The sequence below is a fragment of the Platalea leucorodia genome (assembly GCF_965183815.1).
Source record: "Platalea leucorodia genome assembly, chromosome: 2".
NCBI classification, from domain to species: Eukaryota; Metazoa; Chordata; class Aves; order Pelecaniformes; family Threskiornithidae; genus Platalea; species Platalea leucorodia.
Window position 1 is genome coordinate 90,185,289 of NC_138824.1, and position 21,533 is coordinate 90,206,821.

Here is a 21,533-nt window from a genome sequence, read left to right on the forward strand (position 1 = left end):
ACCTGCCTCAGTTACACCTCTGCATTTTCAGTGGCACCAGAGCATTCATAATACATGTCACCAAGTCCTGAATTTGGACTAGAAATTGTGATGCAGCAGTTTAAATTTTTTCTTACATGTGATTTCTCCAGTACATTTAAAATATAGTTATATTGAGACATTTGCTCTCCAAGATACAAAACACCTTTGTTTTGCTCTCCAAGTGTTCATTTAAAACAGACAGTTTAGCTCATATACTGTGATTGCTTCCTGAACAATAAAAAGCAGAAACATAGTTCCTAATAGATCTCCTATTCGTTCATCCTCCCCGAAGTATTTTAAGTAGATAATTAACACTGGATAATTAGAAGCATCTTTAGTCTGTGTAATTGTACAGCCTATAATTTTTCATAGTAATGTGATTCATTTTATCTAAAGTTGTTTAACACATTTCTTTGTAACAATTTAATTTGCATGCCTAGTTGGTACCGCCTTCCCTCAGTTGCCTTCATTTTGTGAGATGCTCAATTAGTCACAAGGCTAAACAGATAGATTCAGGCAGATTTGCAGCTTCATTGGAGTACCCTTTGCTCACTGAAATCCTTTATAGGACTTAGAAAACACACTATCCTGAGGGCTAAACCTCCAGCGCAGCAACACAGCCCTCAATTTATAGATAGCACACCAAAAGGGAACAATTCCATGCTCATTACTTCCTAGCAAAAGCAATCAAGCATCCGTGAAGACGGAGGGATCTGTTAGCCATGTGTATCTTTTTCCGCAGCTTTACAGACAGTACAGAATATTGACACTTCTGTTCTCCCCATCATGGGCTTCTGTACGTTCTCTGAAAAAAAACCTGCCTCTCACTACCCCTAGTAAGCTGCGGTAGTTTTATTGCCAGGGTGCTGCATGAATCTAAAACAGAGTGCAAGTTTGGCTCAGCAGAGTTGACTTCTAAGTAATGAGCATCCAATGGATACTAATGTGTTACATGAAAAAAAAAAATGCAGTTTGATAATTTTCATTAAAAAAAAGTTTTATAAGTAAGCTATTTAGAGATTAGCACCTATTTTCTGATAAAATTGTAAGGTGAACACAGATAAAAAGTAGTTCATATGTTAACATACTTACATTGTTGCTGTCTTAATGTTTTAAGAGAAATATTCTTAGTAAGAACATAGTGAACATCAGCTTGGTTAACAATTCTAATTCAAGTCATGTAGAATGATGGGCCATATTCTGTATTTAGCCTGGCATGAGGCTCCAGCAGAGAATAAGGTGGGCAAAAGTAATTTCATGCTGTCTCTGTGCTGTCTGAATTCTGGGCTTGATTGGGTCTGTTTGCTCCAGGCCACAAAGCTCAGGGGTTTAAAGTCGTAACTGTATAAAATTCAGAGTCCATGTAAGAAGAAATAAAACTCAGCAGAGCTTGGCACTAATGTAAAATGCTTTCGTGATGGGGTGAAAAATCACTTTTGGTTATATTTTTGATAACTCGTTGAGGTGAACTGTGTTGCCCAGAAGAGAAGGCCATTCATGCATGGAAAAACAAAAATTGTTTCAGCCATGACTCTCCAAAAATGTCTTACACCCTGTGTCAGCTCCTGGCATGTGCGATGATTGCCCATGCCTTTGGTACTCACGGATCATTTCATAAACCTTCTTATCTTTCCTGGCTCGTAGTAGATAACTGCTGTGCCATTTCTTTGTCCAGTGGTCATTTTCTCCTTGCTTTAGGAAATCTGTGAATCTGGTTTTCTCTTCTGTTGGATTGTGTAGTGAAGCAATTGGATCCTTCTTAAGTATCATAATTACATCTTTTCTAAAAGTTCCTCTGTCACATTAGTTCCTACACACAGGTGCTTCTTTCCATGTTCCTTCTAATCCACCATATCTGAATGACCGAAAATTTGAAGTATCAGTCAAGGAGGTGTTGAGGAGGATTGAGAGGAACGGTAGCCAAGAAATTAGCCAGGCTTCCAGTGAGAAGGAAGAGGCTGAAATACCAGCCTCCAATATGTTGTGAGAGAGAGATATCTCTCTTGGAGATTTTAAATGCTTGCAGGGAGGAAAGATTGTGTTTTGTTCATTTGTCATTGCCAAAGAGTCTCTTGGCAACTAGATTCCCTTCTTGTGATTTCTAACAGCTTATGACTATTCTGACAAAGACAAAAAGTGGAGAGATAATTAAAAATAAAAGATAAGGTTCTTTTTTATAGTGCATTTCATCCACAAGAGAGGGGTCATGGACTGTAAGCCCTAAGGCTGCTTATGACGAGTTTTACAAGAAATTTGTGTCATGGACAAGAAGCAGGATCAGTACATAGTTTCTTTGGCTTTCTCTTCCTTTTGGGAAGGCATGTGTGAAATTCTCAGCTGATAGAGATCCAACAAAAGGAGAGCATCATTAGCAAAAAGATAAATGTAAATAGCTGAAACGTGCATTTTCCCAACCCAGGTTGTATGGCTTTGCTAAATCAGAGGACTGCGTTTGTTATGAGGTCTATGATGTAGAGAGAATTTAATGGAACTTTTTACTGTCAAGTGCTGATAATGCTTCTGTTAGAGTCCAAAACCAAATTCAGGACGTGTTTTGGTGCAGCATCACCCCCACCAAAATAAACCAAACACAGCACGTCTGAATGGCACTGTGGCCTGCACATGCATGGCTGTCAACAGGTTTGAGTCAAATTTCCTTCTCAGTTACCCAGTTGAACTTAGAGATTCATCGCCACTTTGGTATACACGCTTCTGGACCTTTTCCTGCCAGCAGCCTCTCCTCGTACCAGAAGTATGCAGTACGATTGCCTCTTGCTGTAGGGAGACTTTAGGTTGTGGACATGTGGCAGTTTTTAGTGACTGAACCTGCAGTGATCAGCTGACTCCTTTCTGACCCTTTCATTGATATTACAGCCCGCTGTGCACGGCGTCACATCCACATGACAAATCTGGAACAGAGCTGGCTTCCCTGCTATCATTAACTTTGGTTCATCACGATGCTTCAGCGAACTGCCAAGCTCTCCAGTAGTAATGAGATAAATATAACCAACTGAAGTAACAACACGAGTGTAAGCAGCAACTTTATCTTGCCATTTCAACTTTACACTTGGGAAAAGGAATGACTGTTCTGAACGACTATCGCAGCGGTTGCTGATATTGGCCTGAGCTGTTGATGTTGACAAGGTTTCCAAAGGAGACTTACGATGTCCCAGTGGATTCACGTTTTATATACATCAGCTTGTAAATGGTTGGAACTTCCTTTTGGCATTACAAGGGATCAGCAGTAAAGAAGCTACATAAGCCAAATTCTCTCTTGCTGTAATTGATGCAATTGACTTTTCAGACGATCTGGCCCAAAGTACGTATTTAATCCTTTCAGTGCTAGGTTTTTTTTAGTTTATATTAGTGAAACAGCTTTTCCTAGTTTGCCCTGGATTTATATTGATATAAATATACAAAGGATACAGAACCAGGTTCCTGAAAGTGACCGTCAAAGTACTTAGTGCTGCAGAAGAAGGGCTAAATACTTCTCTCATCTACACTGTTGTAAATCCAAAGTAATACTGACTAATCAAAATAATTTAGTTTGACAGGAAAATGTGATACCTAACACTGAATGTATATAGCCTTCAGCACCCACAATGCTAAATCAGTGCTAGCAAACAGTCCACCTGTATTGATGAGACACTAAAGTAAAAAATTGATGCAGTATACTGGTGGAGGAACAACCAAAAAAACCTAGTTCTAACAAAATAATGCAGGAAACACACCTGCTAAGTGCAAACACACTGCAAAGGCAAGTGACCTAAGGTAGATTCCAGTCTGTCGTGCCATTGTGCACTTGGAGCAACTCTACTCACTTCACTAGTGTAACTGAGAGCAAAACATGTCTGCGATATCTTTAAGAGACCAGCAGCCTTAGGACAGCAAGTTAGCCTTAATGTGTGTTAGTAGTACATCTGCAGCCTATATGTCAAATGAGTCTGACTTTTTAACATACCACCTATGAGAGTGCAGTTGCAGAGAGTATCGGTGTATCTGTGCTTCTCATTATTCATTCAAGCATGACACCTTCTATGTTATGCTTGCTACCGTTGTGCATTAATCTACTTTGCAGTTTTATGTCAAATACCTTTTTGAAATCCAAGTAGATTATGTGCTTTAATCACTTTGCCCAGTCTGTGTTCCTTGTGATCTCATCTCTTATTAATATCTTTAGGATCTTGCCTACCACCAAGGTCAAACTGGTCTATAATTTCCTAGCTCCACCCCAGGCCTTTTTAAAGAGGGTTATGTTTGTGTAACTCTGATCCTTCAGTAGCTGCCTCCTTTTCAGAAGGCTGTGAAGAATCTTTCACCTGGTTTGTATGGTTTTGAGTTCTAAAGTTTTCTAGAAATCCTGAAAATGATGCTTTGTTTTCCTTGCTCTGGTTTGCCGCAGTGTCTTACATCGTACATCTGGACTCCTCGCTGCTAGAATTTTTCCATCTCACCTTCTTCCTACATAGAAAGTAGCTCACTTCATTTTTCATTTATCTCCTGATAGCATAAGGTTTCTAGTCTTAAATCAAAGCCTTCATCTTTTTTTTTCACTTTTGTGAATATAGTGAATCTTTTGCCATTGAAGTGTGGGCAGCATAAAGGATTGCTTGGGCTATATAAATATTCTTGATCAGATTCTACTTTCATGTCTGGAAATCTAAAATAATTCCTAGGAAAGCAGTAAAAACTTTTGCTAATCCACTGAGATTGGAATCATAGCTATGTTTGGTCCTCATTGTATCCTGTCTTCTCTGTATGTACCTATCAGCTTAGAAATTCCTTAGTGTCAGGGCCATTTTATTTTGTAACCTTGAACACCTCCAAGCATAAGGAAAAATTAAAGTGAAATAACAGCACAGTAAAGAATGATATACAGATTACAGGCTAAAGTTGATTGTGATGAAGAAAAGTCATCAGACAAATAATATTTTAGTACATTCTGTAAGTATATACTTAGTCCAGATTGAAGTAATTATATTTACATGGATGAAAATGAACTGCAGAAAGTTAAGTAAATATATAGCATCCTCACCAGTGGCTTCAACAGAAATGCAAATAAGCAAAAAGAAGTATCATCAGCAAAGACGATACCTGTCATAATTAGAACAGATCCTTTTGGTTAGGCTTGACTACAGTAATGAGTCACAGAAAGAAATTTTGACTTCGTATTGTCAAGTGTATGTGTGACATGAGAGTAAACAGGAGATTTCACTGGAAATTCTAGTTAGGAGTCTTTCAAGAGAACTGAAAATACATTAAAAATAAAGCATGGGAATTTTTCCCTCTTGCCATTTAAAACTTTTCTACCCTGATAATTTACATCAGTACTATGACTAGATACATCTTTACTTGTGTTTGATTTGGATTCTCTATCTGAGAGAGATTGCCATTTTATTTTGTATGCAAAGCAGTGCAGATAAGGGCATAGAACATGCCACTGACATGGTGTCAGCATTCTCAGCATGTAGCATAGCTTCAAAGGCATGTCACAAATTAAGATCATGTGTAATGTACTGTTGTCTTTGCTGATGCTTATGAAATTTGCCACTAATGTTAGTAGCTTTTTTTTTGTTTTTAGAGCCCAGCCTCTTCATGAGTGAGTATACATACATGACTTGGTCAAGGGTACAGCATAAGGGGCTTTTGAAAAAGTGTGGGGTTTTACCAGCAGTAATTAGCAGGATGGCAGGGGCTGGGGCACGAGTGGTGCCCTCAGGCCTTCCAGTGAGAGGGAAAGGTTTGGGCAGGAGTGTGTACCTCCAGTGGATCAACACTTGGTGCATGGCCTGCTGTCACAGACAGGAGTTTGGCTTCTGCACGCATGTGATCATTTTGGAGGAGCAAGGACTTCAAAGCAGGCGCGAGATCCATCTGATGAAGATGTGTCTTCAGCAGGCTTCAAACCTAGTGAGGACAGCTTGAAACTGGGTAAGCTGGGGAAAGTCTATCATAACCTATAGAGGAGTAAAGGCACAGGGAGCAGTGGGGAAGTGACAGTGCCGTGACGAGGGTCTTGTACTTGTCTGTGAACACAGCACGATGGGGTCCATTTCAAGTGCCTGTACAGAAACACATGCTGCAGGGGAAACAAAGAGAAAGAATTAGAAGTCTGCGTGTTGCAGAGCTGTGCCTTCATTGGGACGTACGTGGTGAGATAACGTACATCACCGGAGCGCTGCATGGGTGGGTGCAGGCTCTTCAGGAGAGACAAGCCAGGAAGGCAGTGAGGAAGGCTGGTGCTCTGTGCAAACGGGTGGCGGGGTGGTGAGCCAGCTGAGAGCTTGTGGATAATCATCAGGGGACGTTTCCACTGTGAGGGTGGTCAGACACTGGAACAGGTGACCAGGAGGGCGGTGGGATCTCCATCAACTCTCCATCAACTCATCGTGCTCACGACTCCACTGGACACAACAATGTTTTTGGACCTGCTTCAAGCAGGGGCTTGGACCAGGGTGACATCCAGAGAGCCAGCCCAGTATAAGTTATTCTATGATTAAGTGGAGAGAAAGCATACAGTGTTTAACCCCATAGTACCCCTATGTTTAAACTGATTTCAGAGGGACCACACACTTACTTAAGCTGAAGTATGAGCAAGAAGTGTGCCAAAGCTGAAACCTAAAAACCCTTATCTATTTTATTTTTTCTTTTAAAAAAAAAGAGTAGCTATAATTTTTTTTTCTGTCCTTTGCACAAATACAAATGAGCACCTGAGAGAGAGAAGGCATAAATAGCAGTATTCGCTTGGGGAGCAGAAAGAAGGAGTTAAATTCTTTACTTTGACGAAGCACAAAATAATAAAGACAATAAATTCCTGGAGCTGTTCTAACATCGCATCCAGCAGAGGGCAGGAGAAACTGCAGAACAGGCTGCGGACTCTGGTTTGTTACTTTTAATTTTATACTAAGGAAGACCTACAAAAGAAAAGAAGCGGCCTGGACTTTACAAACACTTCTAGAAAGAACAGGTAAAAGCCAGATTAATGCCTAATTTCAATAATCTTGAAGTGGTCTAGCGCAACTCTGAGCACAACAATTTTCAACAAAACAGTGTAACACAGATTACATCTTGGTGAGAACAGCTATTCTGAATATGGTAGTCAGAGCGTGAGCAGTGAGGATATGAGGCTGTGTTAATTTATTGCTAATTATGCCAAGAATATGAATATTCGTTATGATGACTGAACAAAATATTGCAGTAGGAAGAAAACCAGACTATTTAGGAAATTAATGTTTGGTAGCATGGAATTTTGGGTGAGCGCTTTCAAATAACAAAGAGAAAAACATGTTGCAGTTTGCAACAGGGGTATAGAGGTTTCTAGTGACATTTTATTCAAATAATACCTCATGGAAAATAAAAGGATTATTCCCTAATTTACAGCAATATAGGGATTTTCAACACTGATGCATTTTCAGAGATTGTATCCACAGTAATAAGGGAATGACATTCAGAAACAATAAAAAGCTAGAATTAACATGGGATACACGGAAGATTGTCAGCATAACAATCTCTGTAAATGTCTACTGTGTCATATAGAAGGATTGAAATTAGTGGCAACAGTTTTTATCTGTAGATAACACCTTGAATTAAGTTAGGAGTAGCAAGTGAGTATAAATAAATGATGCATTTTTCCTGCTACTTATCAGTCATTAACAGTATTTTGAAGTGCCTGATATAATTGTCAGAACGTAAATAAATCCATTAAGGTTATTCTGAAATAAACATTAAAAGTATTTCTGTGAGTAAAATTTTGTTAGCGTGCCAAAGAAGGACCCTTACAGAGAGGGGTTTTAAAGGGATGGAAACAGGAATAGACCTGCACAGTGATTTGAACAGCTACTTTATCCAACTGTAAGAAATTCATGCAAATTCTCACCCATATCTCATCTACTTTGCTATCTGAAGTGTTTACGGTTTATAATGCATACAGGCAGAGTCCTGGTAATGACACAGAAGCCTGTTCAAGCAGCTCTAAAGACATGGAAACCAGTCAGCTGAAATCGTTCAAGCAGCCTACTCTTCACTTGTTCCCTCAAGCAAAACCACAAATCAGAGCACAAGGAGAAAAAGGCAACAGAGCCTTCCTCTGAGATGAAAAAGATCTGTTTGCAGAGGGTTTCCAGTCCGTACTGTTTCAGGAGTATGCAGCTTGCTCATGGCTTAGCTGACCTTGCCTCTTGAATACCACATCCACCGTCGTAAACCCCGAATGCTCTTTGTGTAGCATCAGGCAGGTGAGTTCACCCTTCCATCACAGGCAGTGCCACGGCGATCTCCCAAACTAAGAACAATGCTGAGTATTGTGACAAGAGGCAAGGATTAGGTGAAAAAACACTAAGGCATCCCAGCTGTAGGGTTTCTGAATTGTGCTTTTTCTTTGGACTTTCTTTTTTAATATATTAAGAATGTGTAATGCCTGGGCTGGAGGCAGAAGTGAAGTGCATCTAAACCCAATTCAGCACAAACTGAGTTTCCACAAGAAATGCTATTCATTTCTACAGAAGCTGTCCAGATCCTCTGAATTGAGAAGGAAGGGGATTGCTGTGTGCAGGATTTTCCTTCTGGTAAGAGGTGGGAGCTGGCAGTTCACTGTTTCTTCTGATTGCTGAGTTCAGGGAGAACTAGTTGGCAAGTGACCTTGTTACTCATAAAAGCAAGATCCAGTTCGAAGATGCTGCCAATAAACAGTTAATTCAGTTTGGCTGAAGTCTTTTCGCCTCACACAGTGGTACCTCACACTGCTTTCAATATTCATTCCCTTCATTTTCTGTCCTGAGTAAATGAATACATCAGTTTTCACTCTCTGTAATTTACGTAATTACCTTTGTCATTTGCATAAGATTTAAGCAGATACAGGATTGAAGAGAGGAGAGGGATTTTTTTTTTCTTAAAGTTTTAACAACAAAAGTAAAACTGTGATTTTGTTAAAAGAAAACAACAAACATTCTTTGTCACACTTGAGGGCAGCTGCTACGGTACTTGTCACTGGATGCTTGCAAGCAGAGCCAGCAAGCAGGACATCTTCAGTTTTGTCACAAGTGGCAGAAATAAGAGAATGTAGAATTATTTTTTCCCCTGAAGACAGAGAACACAAATTAGTTTGAAGCTGATTATGCTTTAGTTTTTTCTCAAGAGGCGTCTGAAAGATAATACAAAGCAGGCTTTGGGAGGAAACATTTGCTCCATAATTACAGATGATGAGACTCGAGTGGTAGATATTGGTAAAGCATCTGTTTTACAAATGTTTTATGTTGGACTAGCGCTTTTTGCATCAGATGCTGATTTTGCATACTTCTAGCTCCATCTAAAACAAGGTTTGTATCATTTTAGCTATTATTATTGTTCCAGCCAAAGTAGCTATACTAGGTAGCCTCCAGTGTGAATACTGTTATAAATGAATAATGGTGATTAGATTCACATAAACAATTCCCTCATGGAAGAATATTGCTAATTTGGCCCAGCTAAACTAATATGAATTTCCTGTATTGAAAAAAACCTTTGAGAAAGTTCAAGGAGGTCCCTGAGGCAGCAGTATCTTCAATCCTTGTACAGTCCCTATCAAGGACCACTGTTTTACTGCCAGTCCTTACTCAGCGTTTTGCCTGAATTTCCCCAGCTTACCATGAAACCTGTTGGCTTCACTGACCCAAGTACTCCTGGCAAAGAATCCAATATGCGATTTGCTTTACCCAGGTCTTAGTCATAATAAAGCTGGTTGTGAAACAGTAAACATTTGTGCTGCCCCTCTCTTAGCATCTTTCAGCAAAATCGTCCGATGGCTCTGTAGTTGGACACACGCAGAAGGCTAAACCTTAGGTCATCGATGACGCTGACACAGGCAGCATAAGGCAATGAAGAATGGGGAAAGGGATAAAACAGAGAACTAAAGGAAAGAAGTGAGAACGAAGAAAAGGAACAGCTGCTGAGGTGAGTTCATTTTGGTGAATGAATGTGGTGAGTATTTTTGGAGAATTTGGAGAATGAATTAAGGAGAGTATTTTTACCAAAAGCAATACGCCCATATCATACATCAGAGCTTATGAATTTGTTAACTTTCCTGTCTAGCCCTTAAAACTTAAAATTGAATATATTTTGAATCCAGTACATAACAAATGTATTCCTATCACTGCCTCGTCATGTTTCCATATTTTCTCATAGGTCCCAAAGCTGTGTCTCTGAGGAAACTTGTCTGTCACTTTTAAATAAATTTGTAAAACACTAAGTACTTCATAGGACAAAAGTCAGTAAGCATTAGGAAAATGTGTACCGGGGCCTTTAATTTCTTCATGGTTAAATGAACAGTAATGTCAGGACACTTGAGATCATTCAGAGGCTAAAAGTGCAAAATACAAGGAGTCATCCCTTCAGGTGGAAGGTTTTTTAGTCATGCAATAGATACACAGGTACGAAGGCTATGGCAATCTTTTGTCTCAGACTCTCAGAAAAAGTATTTAAAAGTGAATACTGCTCATGACAGAAAAGTGGGCAGGTTAGTTCTTTTTTTCTGTAGTAGCTGTTTTCTGCTTCTGACATAGGCAAATATTGTTGTTGATCCTGTAGTTCTGAGTTCACTAGGCAAGGTAATACCGGTGAGTTAACCCACGAGACTCACAGGTACGGATTACGCAGCTTTTTATAAATTCTCAAACTAAAAAGTTTTCTGGAGGTGTTCTTCTATGAAATTACATTGTCTCCCTCTAGTGACTGCTTCTGTCTCTTATCTCAGTTTTAACATGAAGTTTTCGGGGACTGGAGATCTTTTATATTTTGTATTGCAGTCAGACCTAAAGCCTGAATTTGCGTGGATGGATCGGTATATTGGCACATCAGAGACAATCATTTAGGCTGTGATAATCAGGACATTTTGTTTAAATATGTGAGTTTAGCACATAATTATATTTTTATTTATTTCTTAATAAACAGCAAATTTGATGCAATAGAAGATAAGTATACCATATGTATTTCATCGTGGGCTGAACCAAGCTGTGGTCACCAAACAGCTGTGAATTATATTACTGCTAGCTGAGATTCACAGTTGAGAAAGTTTTGTGTAGTAGATTGTAGGATAGAAAGTAGAATGTCTAAGAAAAATAATCTTCCACTCTGTTGCTCAGTCTAGCAATATCAAAACCAATATAATATAAAGTGTAAGTCATATGCAACCCTAAGAATGTCGCCACTAATGCATCACAGTTTTGATTTTTGCCGGTGTAATAATTTTCTTTCTGTAAGTCAAATGAGCATGCTCCTGATTCAAACAGGTGGAAGCAGGAAAGCAGAGCATCCCATTGATGGTGATAGACACTGTGGAGATTTGTTTCAAAGACAGGAGAGACTCTCTGCATCAGGGCTAAGTTTACGCCTTGGAAATATCAAAGTAAAGGCTTGGTTGTTCTCTAGTGTCCACCATGCTATGTATGTGTCCAGTTAATGAGAAGTTAGCAGAAAGTGTGTTGTTTACACCTGTTTGGGGCTTGACCTGACATGCAATTAGCGTGCAGGTTGCTCTCAAAATGACAGAGACTAAGGACAGAATAATGACATGGTGTTTGTCTGGCTTACGTGGATGTAATTGGGTGAAAGCGAGGAATTGTGGATGAAAATGAAGAAGTGAAAAGGGAGCAGTCCCTCATGTGTGGTCCTGTGTAAAAAAGACAACTCTGAGGGTGCTCCAGCCTTGTAGCAGCAGTCGGGGCGGAGAAGAAGTCGCACAGCTATAACCTCAATAGCATGGTGGAGGCTGCATTGGTAACTCCCTGTGCATTTCCCTGCTTTCAGCCGGTGCCTGGCACTCAAAACCTATGTAGCTCTGATGAGCAGAAGCGATGAGCAGTGTTCATGAGCTGACCTTTCTGAGTTCAGGTGTGTGCAAAAACAAACTGGAAAATGAAGAGCAAGGCAGGAAGCGCTGGGTTATCCGGTCACGTATTGTTGTGATCTCGGCTGAGAGATTACTTCAGTGTATTGGAAAAAGGAGAAAAGTAAATGTCAGATCTTGAGGAAGAATATCCTCGCCCTATCTTTAGAAAGTTCATTTTAGTGAAAGGAGTCATGAACTGAAAGGCATTAGGATTGATGGATAGTCCAGTTATCTGAGATCTCATTGACCAAATCCTCTCAGTTGCAGTGGCCATAAGCCTGCAGTGAGTCTCAGCGCTAGCTGTGTGCCGCAGACATGGAAACAGAGTTCAGATGACTGCTTTAGCTCCTTTTATAGCTTTTATACTATGTTTTAAGAAGCATATGTGTCTTGAATCACTAAACAGAAAGAAATTAAACAAAAAAGAATTTAGCCTGTGTTACCTAATACCTTCTTCATTTTACCCTTTTTTGGTTCTTTTTTTTATTCGGCTGTCTTGCACGTGGTCTCGCCTGAAAGCTGTGTTAGAAGGCAGTTTTGCCTTCCTCTGTTAGACTGATGATTGTGCTACTTATTTTGCAATATGCGTCGATACAATGAAGCATCACATACATCATCCTTCCTTCTGCCACGTAAGTGCTTCTGACAGAACATGTTCAAAACTGGTGGCATGCAATGACATTTTTCAGACACTTTCAATACAGATGTGTAAAACTGTTAATGCATCTTTTCTTTCAGAACAAGATTAAGAAAAAACCCCTAACACAGGACAGCATTTTTTCTGCAAGTTTCTTATTTGTGTACATTAGCATTTGAAAGTAAACACAACTTATCTTTCCACCATATATCCAAATCTGAGCATTTGGAGGCACAGTAGTATTTTTGGACTAGTTTGTGATCTCAGTTGTGGAAATTCAGTTCTGAAAAATGTCTCAATAAATTAACAGGGATGAAGGCTAAGGCACGTTGCTACGCAGACTCTGAGCTGTTGGATAAGGGTGTTTTGCCATGTCTTCTGAACCCCATATCATGGGTGAAGGTCCAGACGGGGCACACTCTAATTCTCTCCCTGTCCATGCTTCCATGTGTTTGTTTCTCAGGTTCCCCAGTTCAGGTATACCAACTGTGAGTAGCAAGAAATAATAATTTGCTGCCTCACAGCAGTTTCACACAGAAACTACTTTGCCAAAAGGTAGCATTGCCACAGTTTCACAGATGACAAACCAGCTAGGGCAGAGATAGGCCAGTGAGAGTACGGTCTGGGTTTCCTGAGCCAAACAAGAGAATCACTCTTCAGTCCTAACGCGTTGCCTATGTTCTTCTATGAAAAGATGCTGGCAATGCCTTTTGGGCTACACAGGGTCTGGTGTGCACTTCTGAAAAGCTTCACATCTGCTCGTCTACAATTTAAGCAGTCTCTTGACAGAAGCCAGAGTGCTGGACTCTGAAAAGCTGTGTAAGCCAGTGCTGTCCGGTTGCTTCATCCTGCTTGACCACATCATTATGCTGGATCAGCTTCTGGAGCAAGAATTTTTCCTTTTATCAGGAATTGTACAAGAAGTTGCAGAGTTCATTCCATTTTCCCTGGCACCTTGGGGCTCAATTTGCAGGTCTGTGGTGTAGCACAGTTTCCCACCAACTAAACCAGCATACAACGCAAGGCCTAATCCCTCTGCAAGCATTTATACAGTCTATGGATTCCTCAACTTCTCTTCTGTGTTAATTTTCCTGTCAGGTTTAAATGGTGCTTCTGGCTCCACGTGAAAAGTAATTTCTCTCCAATAAAAGAAAATCTGGTAGTTGCAGCACCAGATTGAGACTCAGGAGTCCTCAGTTATGTTTCTGCAAGTGCCATTGGGCATGCTGGATGATCTTGGACGTGCTACTTCACCTCCCTGTGCTGCCATTTCTCCTTTTGTGGAAAAAGCGGATGATGATACTGACCTTGGTTATGAAGTACTTTGATTTGGCAATGTTAAATGCTATAAAAGAATGAGACGTTACTAATTTTAGCAAGAGGGCATTTTACCTTGGCATACCAAGGTCTTAAGCATCTCCGTGTCCTAATTTGCAGCTGGCAACCTGAATGGCTGATCCAGGCTCTTTGGAGCTCATAGTTAATTACGAGGCAGATTAGGCATTCTGCTGAGGTAGGTTGTCACTTCTGCTACACAGAGACTTAATTCTGCATAAGCAAACCTCAGTCTTTACTAGCACAGGAATCTTCCTTGTGTTTAGGGAGAAATGAAAATCCTTCGTCTTTTCTTTGTAATAATCACCCCATCAGAATAATGGTGGCTTTTCCCTTCCTAAGAGCACCTCCCCCAATGATTAATACTTCATCTCCCAGTGCCCGTCTGTTCAGCTAGAACAGGAATCATGAAGCTGGTTTCCAGCATCCCCAACAAGTGCTTGCAGAATACCAGCTTCAAAAGCTCACGTAACACTTTTCAGCTCCCACTCATCTGCAGAGAATCCAGGTTGCCCCATTTGCCAGCAGGCCTGATTTAAAAAAGTGCTTGTCCAGAACTGACTCAGGAGGGCACCTTGCCTAAACTGGGACAAATACCCTGTCGATAGAGATCAGTGTGATTTCAGAGGTGAAGATGATGGCAATAAGTAAAATTGCTCAACAGTTTCAAGCACCCTTCTTTCAAGTGCACCCTTTCTGTTGGGCACGTTGTTCCTGTCTTTTCCCTGGCCTTCTGCGGGTCTGGGTCCTCATCACTTGTGTTTCTGACGAGTGACCTTTGCTTTCTCCTTAATCCCCGAGTGGCAGCAGAGGCACCACGGGCACCGCTCGGCAGCTGGAGGGAGGATGAGCGTTGGAGCGTTTCTTGTGCCTCTCTGATCTGGGGTAGCTGGAGGAAGAAACCGAGCTGTAAACTGGCTTAGTCACTGTCGCTGAGTGGGAAAGCGTGGTCAGTTCCTCGCTGAGGATGATCTTGGAGTATGTAAGCAGGCAAGGTGCAAGGAGCTGAAGTTCTCTTATAATGTTTGGAAAATTCACTGTAAAGCCCTAATGAGTCTTTACCAACTATAAAAAAACTCTGCTTTTTTAATGCTCGTCACTTATGACAGTTGAGTGGATAGATTTTTCTGGCAGTGATTGGGGCACGCTGCTGACACCAGCATGACCCTCTCTGTCGTACTTCATTTTTTCACTACCAACACTTTCCCTTAATTCCCTGAAACAGCTGGGTCACTGTGACTTAAAGTCAACAATGAGAGACAACTCAAAGCAAGCCTCCAGCCTGGAAAATTTTGGTGCAAATGTTAAAGCTTACTAGATCATAAGCCTCTGAAAACAAGACATTTAAGCCCGGCGACATTAGCCACAGGAAGGACTACCAGACACAACGATGACATTGGGTTTCAGTGCCCAGTTCATACTTAAAAATGGAAATTGCAATGAACTTGTACTAAAAAAGGCATCAATTGGCCTATTCATTACAGCACTTGGGAAAACAGCTGGGGCAGAATGAAATGGGCAAGACCGAAAAAGGATGTTAAGCCTGACAGCTCAGTACTGTTTCTCAGTTTTTGGATCCCCACTGGGTGATCTTTTCACAGAGAAGAGTTTCCTTTGAAAAAATGTATTAAAATGGAGGAGAAATGGGGTTGGCCATTTTGTATCAGGGAGCATGTTCCTGGATATGCAACTTAAACCAGATGCAGATAACTGATTAGAAAGACCTCTGGCCAAAACCGTTGTTATTATCTGAGTACAAGGAGAATAAATTAAGCTTCCTCAGGCAGCTACAGTAAATATGAATTTATGCATAGGTTAATGCACTAATGATTTATGCACCTGCCCTTTACCTGTAAGTCCTTTTCTCTGGGGTTAACTCTAATTTCCAAGGACTCAGCATATTGAAACAGACTCTCTTCATTACTAATTTTAGTTTTTTTTCTCTTTCTTTCACACCAACCTCTTTCCCCACATTTAAAAAGGCAATGTTCAGTTTGTCACATTCAAATGTTTAAAATTCAGTGCTTTGCAATGCACAGGGTTTGAAGTATAATTCAATACCACCAAAACAGGGATATTCTCAGTTTCTCTCTGTAATACATAGCATGTATTTCTAGCTCTAAATATGTTCATGTGGATCTTAAAGTCAGCATATTCTCATGCATGAAAAAACTGTTTCTGTTTCCTTTTAGTTCCCAGTAGCTCCATAAGGCTAGGTTCAGACAGTGAAGAGTGGTTAGGATTATGCCCTGAATATCCAGTGTCAGAGGGACGCTGCTGCCTGTGCACACTGGCATCCCCAGACTCCTTGCTCCTGGTCAGGCATCTACAAACAGCAGGGCAGAGGTGGCACCGTGGGCTTGCAAGTGGGCTGAGGTAAGATTGCTCCTCAGTGTCACTCTGGCCCAGTGCCACACACAAAAATATAGTAAAGCACCAGTAGATATTTTGCTTTCCATCACTGAGATTTCCTTTGTTGGAGACCCTCTTTGGCGTTTTGCATGGTTGGGACAGCATGGCCCAGGACAAATAAAATAATTTGCTTTCTAGGCAGAAAGATAAAAAATTGCTTCTATAATAAATTTAAAACATTCTTCACTCCGTGCATTTTGATTTGGTACGTCCATTTTGTGGCTTCCAGGGCAGTAGTATCCAAAACATTTAAACATATACAGAATCGTGGCAGTGTGATGTAGCAAGGCACTGATGCTACACAGCGCTTGGCTAGCACTGAGCTGAGAGCATCATATAAGTACTTGGAAAGAGTACATAAAAGTTTTATTGGCACTAATTTGAGATGACCTACATGCTGTATTTCTCTTGGTGTGCCATACCATGTGAGCTCGAATAAAATCTTTATACCCTACTATCCCCTCAAGCCTCAGATACATATTTTCAGTTAAAGGTGAGGAACTAAGTGTCAGTAGTATAGAAGGAGCAAGGGTCGCGTTGTTAAGTAGTCCTAAGATGCTGATTTATTCTCTCCTTCTTCCTTCTCTGCTTTTAGCCTGGACAATGTTTACCCTACAGAGATTTTCTCTGTAATAAGTATCAATGATCCTGGTCTTCACATCTCTGACCTGCAATTCCTCTGCTGCACCATGGGTTATATTAGGTTTGTTCTTACTGTTTTGAGCAGCATTAATGTAGCAAAAAGCATATGTTTGAATAAGCATAGCTTTGCACAGGATGTGTCAAAAGGCAAGATCGTACAGTTTAGCTTCCACAAGGAAGTATTTTGGGAAATGCAGATTCAGAAGGACCACCATCACCCCTGCAAGCTGTTCCATGGGCTGCTAACTGAGCAACGTGAATGGGTTTTGCATTATACTGCAAATACCTAGGCATTTCAGGGCACAAAATATTTGCCAGCACTTCCGCTAGAGTTAGAAGCAAAATATAAGCAAAACAGGTGTAATGTGGCTCAGAAAAAGAGCGGGTATCACACTAGGTCCCTGCTGTAACAAGGGATAGGTTAGATGACACTGGAAATCCATGGAGGTGGGCAACTCCCTATGCTACAAAGAAAGAAAAAAACTTATGATATAAAAGCTTTTTCAGATAATTTTTTGTATTAAAAATGTCTTCTATTTTACCTACATCTAACCTGATCCACTGTCTGCGTTTTGGGGCATTTGATCTAGTCCCTCAGGAAAGCTTTGAACAGTTAGCGGCTGGTCCTGGTACCGTGACAGCCACCAGGGGACACCTCGGAGCTGGCATAAAACAGCAGGGCTGCACGGACAGCTGAAAAGCAACACTGCTTAGACAAAGCATTGCCTTCAGGCTTCCCTAATTTGAGTCAGTGCTTTATTGTCCTCCTTTTTATTTATGGCCACTTTGATAAATAGGGATTCAATAGGAATTGCTTCTAGTGACCTAAATTGATTACTGTAAAGTTTATGCTACATTTAGTGCAAAATAATTATTTGGCTCATAATTAAATACAAGGTTACAATAAAGAGTTATCAGGTCAGCCAGGAGGGGTTATAACACAAAAATTATAAGGGATGCAAGATTTTCCCTATGCTTTGTTTATTTAGTCCTTGAGACCAATGCTCAAAGTCGTATTTTCATGCCTTCAGAGCAGGCAAATGTTGGTGAAACGAAGTAGGCAAATTTTCATGTTTTCACAATGTATACATATGTAATCAATTTGATGTTCTGTCCTGAGCTGAGAATACAGTTGTCATATGCATTTATCTGCAGAGAAAGCGATTTCAACAAACATGAATATACTTATAGCACGTAAATGACAAATTATCACAAGTTTTATGTAAGACTGGTCCTTTGATTTTCCTTTGGCTTTTCAGTTAAAACAAGAAAAGTAAAAACTAAAAAAATAAAAGAAAGTAGGTTAATTCAAATTAGATAGAGAACACATTATAATTCACAACACATGTCTGGATTTTTTTCTACCTCAGAGTTTTGAACAAGGGTTTATCACAAACCAGTCGAGCTCTCTAAGAGACTTCCAATTCCTTCAGTCCTGTGCAAGAAGTGGGTGTTGCTGGACCTCACTGGGGGAAACTCTCAGTATGAAACCTTTAAGTTAGTGTTAAAGGAGGGTTTGGATGGTTTGCTCCTCTCTCTTGAACCAACCGCCAGATTGCTCTTTCAGGGGATATATTTTGCTGCCTTGCAAAAAATCGTCTTGCTGGCCATATTTCTTCTGCACTCACAATGATATTATCGTTACCTGGGCATAAGCCCAGGACCTGAGCCATTGCCTGCAGAAGCTAATGGGAGCCCCCTGGCCAGCCGCACCGGCTTCTCATCAGGCCCTCGCGGCTCTGCAGCACCGCTACCATAGTCGGACACTCTTAAGGGCAGGACTTAGCTTCACTCTTGTTTCAGCAACAAAGGCGATAATCTTTTCTAAATTTTTTTCTTGTGTTAAGGGTATCATCCTCAGACAGCTAAATAAACATCAGTATGGCCTCATGTCATCCCATTTCCATAACATACACAGAGTTTGTAATTAAATTTATTATTCAGATGCTTTCAACTATTGAAAGCAAGCTAATTGGCACAACATATGCCTTGGGGTTTTTTCAACATTGTAAAGTCATAATGTATTAAATGACAAAAGTAACAGCATTTGGCACGTTTTTCTGATCTGAAACTTGATTTAGATTTGATTGGTCACAGCAACCAAGGACAAGTCAAGTAAACAGCCTAAATCTGCAAAATTCATAATTGCCAAGTCATTTTATTCACAGGTTACCCCACCAATGCCAATACTTCTGCTGCTTGGAGAGCTGTGTCTGTCACAACAGAGTCACCTGTGAGTTCAGTGCTGCACCTCCTTGTAGTGATGAGAGGCGTGATGGCAGTCCTGCAGCACCCTCGGAGGCTACGGGCAGCTGCGAAGGGGTTCACTCGGTTTTCCGACTGGTGAGATACATAAATACATAGAAAGAGAAATTTCAGCATTTCGATTCACAAAGAAGAGGCAAGTCAGCTTCTTACCTCACAGTGAAGAGTCTGGCTGGACAAGAATGGGTAACCAAGGCAACTTTCCCATATTTTAGAAAAAAATTAATACAAAGCCTTTGTCTTGATATTCTACTGTTGCATACAAAGAATCGGATGAAATCTAAGTGACCGTAGTCCCTCCTCAGCTCTCCTTCCACAAGTTCCTTCTTAATCGCAAAACACTGCTTCTCTGAGTACCTCAACCGTGGAGCTGCCGTGCGGGAAAAGATGGATGCCTCTGCCATGCTTTTACCTCCTCTGATACTGCAGCTGTTCAGCAAGATATGTTTGGTGTCTCCACTTGGAAAAGAAACCATTATTTTGGTGCTTTAAGCATCAAGATTTGATATGCAGTTCACATATTTTTATATTATATCTCCCCCGATTAGTGTGTCATCACATACCTGCAAAAAGGAAGTCAGCAAAGTAATATTCAGATTAACATGTATAAGTGTTACGTGGATGGCAACATTTAGATGCTTAATGCCGAGCCAGTAGTTCTGCTCGCTGTGGTCACATACAGGACTGTTATCAGAAAACCAGTGTCGAGTGAAATTGTACTGAACCTTATCAAAACTGCTGTCATTTTCAAGCAGCAAGATCTGTGGCTGATTTCTGCCGGTGCCCTCTCATGAAGAGGATCACTCAGCTGGATGCGGAACAAATCAAACGGTACTAAAAATCTTTGAAAACGATAAATCTTGCACAGAAGATCACTTGCAGTCATTTGGAAGTGGGACTTACTTGACACATGATTGCTTTTCAGGTTAAAATGGTTTCTTTCTAAATAAAGATTTTCTTCCCATATTAAGTTAATATAACTGGATTGTGTTTGTACAAAGACCTATAATGATTGTTTGGTTCCTACCAAACTGCTGCTATAGCCTCTATTGTCAGTTTGATTAGCCTGCCTGCTTGTTTGAAGTAATGACAAAGATTTTTAGTCTTAAACTTCATTATAAATAGCCTAAGAAATTTTGCTTGCGATGTGGGCATAAAAATGTGGATTCCTTTTTTCTCCAGATCTTTTCCGCATTCTTTGCCTGTTTTTTTAAAAGTTTTTTTTTTTTTTTTTAATTTAAATAAATGCTGAGCATCTGGTACTGTACTTCCATTCTTCTTTCAGCAAACATTTTCCAGCACTCCATCATCTACCCCTGTGTTGCTCAGCTGTTGGCTCCACTCCGCTCTTCCAGCTGGGAGTGCTGTGTGCTTTCCTTGTATTCAGTGGGCAACCAACCTGCCCACACACAGTCTTCCACAGAGCAGGGTTGGGGCGGGTCTCTGCTGTGACAGTAAGGAAAGGTTTGATTTCAGTGGGGCAGAAATATTCCCTGCCCATTTGTTTTACCAGGGTACAGAATAAGCCAAAATTCAGAGCATATGTAGGCATTTTGTTGTATCTGGGCCACAGAAATCAATGGAGGTTTTGTGGAAAACTGAGTATCATACACATTTTTTTTCAATGCTGGTTCTGTAGAAAAACATTTCTGAAAAAATTGACACAGTCCCGACACCCCCCATAGCCATAGCCTGATAAACTAAATGGGGACTTTCTGCATGTGATCTCCTTTCTCCTTGCAAAGCGGTCCCTCCTCTCCTCCTCTCCTCCTCTCCTCCTCTCCTCCTCTCCTCCTCTCCTCCTCTCCTCCTCTCCTCCTCTCCTCTCCTCTCCTCTCCTCTCCTCTCCTCTCCTCTCCTCTCCTCTCCTCTCCTCTCCTCTCCTCTCCTCTCCTCTCCTCTCCTCTCCTCTCCTCTCCTCTCCTCTCCGTAGGTGCCTAAGAGACACTGGTTACACTGCAGGGCAACACCCTAATGCAAAAGTCCTTATTCTAGGCAGTTCTGTCCTCTGAGAGGCATGCGGCTGTTCGGTTTTAAAAAACAAGAGGCATGTGGCTGTTTGTTTGGTTTTAAAAAACAAATTTTTTGCTGTTTATTCCTCCCTCAATCTGTTGCCTGTCAGCCAGGGTTTTGTACTAAACCCCATCACAACAGTATCTGAGCCTGAAGGCTGTGATCAGCAAGCTGGGCTCGCGGGATACTCTGTGGTGGGGAGAGAGGACGCAGACGTGCTGCTTTGGGAAGGACCGTGTTTTCTTTGTGCTTTCTGTTGTAGCCGGTCGGTGCTATGCGTGTTGCTGCTGCAGTGGGAGACGTCGACAAGGATGAGAGGTAGGAAGCGTATCCCAGCCCAGCCCTGCC